The sequence below is a fragment of the Hibiscus syriacus genome, unplaced genomic scaffold, assembly GCF_006381635.1.
Source record: "Hibiscus syriacus cultivar Baekdansim isolate YM2019G1 unplaced genomic scaffold, ASM638163v2 tig00110461_pilon, whole genome shotgun sequence".
Lineage (NCBI taxonomy): Eukaryota > Viridiplantae > Streptophyta > Magnoliopsida > Malvales > Malvaceae > Hibiscus > Hibiscus syriacus.
The window spans coordinates 79,488-84,729 of NW_024062746.1; positions in this window are offsets into that span (position 1 = coordinate 79,488).

Sequence of the window (5,242 nt, forward strand, 5' to 3'; positions counted from 1 at the left end):
TAAATTGAACTCACATAATCATTTAGGGGTCAATTTAGAATTTAAGAATACTTCAAGCCTTTAATGAATGCAATTTCACCTTTTTCCATCTAGCAGAACAACGAAGGGATCGGTCCTTTTTCACGGGGGATCGATCCTTTTGAAAAATGATCGATCCTTTTTTGAAAAACTACAGATTTATCAAGAACATGCATATTTGGTCAACTAATCACCCACATAAAAGTAATCATGGACTAGGAACATGCTTGAACACTATTCAACCACTTCATACATGTTAAAACAAAGATATAACATGCTTTATAACACAAGTCAACACATTAATCAAGGGTTTGACACCAAAAGTCATCAATTGCATAAAAGTTCATTCAAGAACAAGTCACATACTTATTATTTGCATTTAAGGTTGTTTCATGCAACCTAAAAGTCTAACACTTTTAGTTTACCAAGTTACACTTAACTAAACACTCTAAATACTTATTTAAGGACTAAAACAATATTTGAGTAATCTCATGCTTCAAGCAACAAGTTCATACTTATAAATCCAAATTCAATGAATCAAACCAACATCAAATCCCAAACATAAATCCAATTATTACAAACCAAAATCCAGCATTATAAGTCCAACAAAGTGAATAATAGGTATAAGTCTCAAACTTCCCCAAATTGCCACAAAAAGTTTCTAGAAACCACATATATATTGCTTTATGCCTTAACCTTGCTTGATCACACCGATGCGAAGCTCCTTACCTCCAAACTCGACTCTAATCCTCTAAAAAATATGTTAACAACGAGTGTGAGATAAATCCCAATGAACAACTAACATTCAAAGCAATGCACATAACCAAGATAAAGATCAATCCTATATGTTCATATGTAACTTGTTATTTACTCTACACATATAATCCAATATCTCATACTTGAATGACCATCTAATGTTTTCCAAATCACTTGATTTCCAGATTAAACAAACATCAATGACCATATAGCTCAAAAGCAACCACATGCACACATGCACAATTATCTTCCTTCGTAAATCACACAATCCCACACAATTTTCTATTTTAAGATCAACGACTTTTGTTCGAAACATAACTCACTCATTGGATAAGCGAACTCCATATGACTCCCATTTTTCTTACGGAGTCACACAGATCCAAAACCATGAATTACGGAGCAAACTCAATGCCCAACCTTACCCCGTATCTTCTCAGAGCAAAACTCAATGTACCATCTGAATCCCGTATAATCTCGAATCACACACTAATACAAAACACATAGAGTACTCCTTCAGGCATGTCTTCATATCCAAAGGTCCTATTAAAATAATATCCAATTAATCCAATTCACCAAGAGTGGTTGTCAATGATGCATAGTTTTCACATATTGATTCAAATATATTTTGAAACACACTTACAGATTTAGTTTTCATGATCAACCTATATATTTGGACAGTGAGAAAGTTCAGCTCATCTAATTCACATTCAGAATATATATATAGAATTTCATAAACCGTTTCCAAAATCCTATGTATCATTTGCATCACATTACATTCATAATTCACATTCTCATTTCTGACACTAGTGGCATCATATGTAAATCAACATAATTTATATTCCATCATCATACTTGACCAAATAACACAATATATCAGAATTACAAATGCAACACTACACAAACCTCAACCTTGAATCATGTTCATTTCCTAAGAATGAGAGCAACTCACCTTGCTGTCCGGAAACCGAAAACGCTTCCAAACACTACCTCAACGTTCACCAAACTCAAAGCACCAAGTTTCATAAAAAAATACAATAAGAGTCTTGCAAAGCAAATTAACACATCAAAATCTAATATAAAAAAGTAGAATCCTCTGTTTCTAAAACAGAGTGAAAACATCGAAAACACCTAAAACCTTACCGAAACGTCACTCTAGAAGCTCCAAACCGAAATGCATGAATCTCCACACTAAAAAGCTAATAAACAACAACTAGAATTAACATCTAAATCAGCTATAACCATACAAATTAACATCTACAAACCTAAATTATCGGATTCCCAAAAATACCGAAAATCAACATCGTTTTCAAGAAATCAATGTCCAAATCATTTGCAATCAAAAAACTGATTTAATACGATTATAATCACTCCAAAAACAACTCAATTTCATTAAGAAAACCTCAAAACAAATTAAATAAATCAGTACATTAATTAGCTTTGAAAATCAATTGAAATCTTAGAAATCCTTTCAATTAAATCAACAAAACAATATAAATCATGACATAATGCAAAAAAACACCCATAACGTTTGACAATATATGCAATTTTGCCCCTGTTGTTGTTTTGGAACATTTGACCCCCACATTTCATTTTGGGTCAAAAAGAACCAATGTTTTCAAAACCGGACCGGACATTGAACCGGTGAAGGTACTGGTTCACTAGTTCAACCGGGTTCAACCGCGGTTGAACCGGATTTTATATAAAATAATATTTTTTTAATTTTACATAATATTCAAAGCAATATTAAATATATAACACTTTTTTTAAGTTTACAATATTAAAAGGTATAAAAATATCATAAGTCATAACATGTATAAATGAAAAACCATAAATCAAGTGAAACAAATGATTCAAATTAACTACAACATAATATTTAAGGTAAAACATATTAAATAATAAATATATAACTATAATCAAAAAATAAAATTGGGGCTTAAAAAAATTATAACAAATGATGTCATTTGGTTTAATTGTTTTTAAAAAACTATCCCACATGGCTAAGAAACATATAAGAGTATCCCAAAAGTTTAAAGAGTAAAAATATGAGAACAAAACAATCCCACATGGCTAAGAAACATAGAAGAGCATCTCAACTTACTTCTATAAATAATAGAGGTAATTTGACATTCAAAATCATGGAGCCTTTTGGTGAGCACAAAGCAACTATTCTTTCGCTTCAATTGAGCTCAAATTTTAGGCTTCAATTGAGCTCAAATTTTAGGCTTCAATCGAACTTCTAATTTTTTTTTTGAGTTCGAGCCTTTTCGATTTCAAGTTTTAATATTATATTTCGAGTTGATAATTTTTAGCTCGTGAGTTTTTGAGTCGAGTTGAGCTTACTTTTGAAGTTTTTGAGTTCGAGTCGAGCTCAGCAATACTCGAATTTGACTCGGCTCGTTGAACAAATGACGTCGTTTGGTTTAATTTTTTTTAAAGAAAAAGAGTGAACCAGCGGTTCAAACTGGTTTTGCCTATTTTCAGCCAGTTCACCCGGTTTTCCCGGTTTTCAGCCAGTTCTTCCGGTTCTTTACCGGTTCTGTGCTAATCCAGTTTTGGGAGTTAACCAGACCGGACAGGCCACCGTTCACGGTTCAACCGGTCGAACCGGCCGGTCCGGTCCGTTTTAATAACATTGAAAAGAACCCTCGTTGGATGAAAACCGTTAGTCAACTGACGGTCAACGCCTGAAGCCGACTCAACAAGAACATGTGAAGGGAGATGCTGACGTGGCATGTCCATATCATAATAGATGATGATGTGGCAGATCCACGTAGACTAAATGCTGACGTGGCATGTCCACGTGTGATGCCATCTCAGCATTTAAAAAATAATTAATAATAAATAATTATTTTTTACTAAATTAATAACAACCAATTAGATGTTGCCACGTGGCACATGAGATTTTTTATTAAATTAAGAAAGGAGAGATTAAACCTCCACAAAATTTTGCAACCCATGGGATTTGAACTTGGGTCTAATGGATGAGAGGCTTAACGCCTAACAACCAAGCCAAATCACTTGGTTGTTAATATTAGGCTAATAACATTATTTAAGGTATATTGTAGCCATCAAAACCACCACTAACACAAGCACTTTTTTTTTAAATCTAGTTAAATTTAAATTGTTAGAATTATTTGAGTCAAATATGAATTTAAATTATATATTGTAGTCATCAAAACCACCACTAACACAAGCACTTTTTTATTTAAAGTTTATAAATTTAAAATTAACTAAAATTTTAAATATGAATTTAAATTGACTCAAATAATTCTAACAATTTAAATTTAACTAAAATTAAAAAAAAGTTATTGTGTTAAGTTTATAAAAAAATAAAACGATTTAATCTTTCAGTCATAAGACTAAAACAAATAAAATTAAGAGATTAAATTATAAAACAAATATATTTGTAATTAGAGAGTATGTGATTTAAAATTAATAAAAATAAACTTAAAATTAGAGATTAAATCATTTTATTTTTTATTTTTTAAAGTTTATAAATTTAAAATTAATTAAAATTTTAAATATGGATTTAAATTGACTCAAATAATTCTAACAATTTAAATCTAACTATAATTAAAAAAAAGTGCTTGTGTTAGTGGTGGTTTTGGTGGCAGCAATATACTTTAAATGATGTTATTAGCCATTCAATAATAACCAAATGACTTGTCGTGGTAGTTAGGCATCAAACCTTTCAACCCATAGACCCAAGTTTAAATCTCACGAGTTGCTAAATTTTGTGGAGGTTTAATCCCTCCTTTCTTAATTTAATAATAAAAAAATCCCATGTGTCACGTGGCAACATCTGATTGGTTACTATTAATTTAATAAAAAAAAGTATTGACGTGGCATCACACGTGGACATGCCACGTCAGTATTTAGTTTACGTGGATCTACCACATCATCATCTACTATGATATGGACATGCCATGTCATCATCTTCCTCCACATGTTCTTGCGAATCAGCTTCAGGTGTTGACTGTCAGTTGACTAACGGTTTTCATCCAACGATGGTTTTTTTACCCAAAATGAAACGTTGAGGGGTCAAATGTTCCAAAAAAACAATAGGGGCAAAATTACATATATTGTCAAATATTAGGGGTATTTGTTTGCATTATGCCTATAATCATTAACACTTAGTCACTTGCCCTTGAAGCTTAAAAGGAAACCAAGGAAAAGACCATTACCTTGCTGGAAAAAGGATTTAAATTGAGATCATCAATGGAACTCCATTATGATCAAGCTTTAAAAACAAGAGGAGAAGAGAAACTTGAGAATTAAAATCAAGATTGAGATGAATGAATTTAGAAATCAAGAAGAAAAAGAGAAAGAATTGATTAGTTTGTTTGGGAGAAAAAACGAGAGAAAATAGAGGAAGTTACTAAAATGTAAAATGAGAAGTTAATGAAAAGCACGTGAATAAAAACAAGCAAATGTAATTTAGATCAAAATGAATCTAGATGGAATCCTT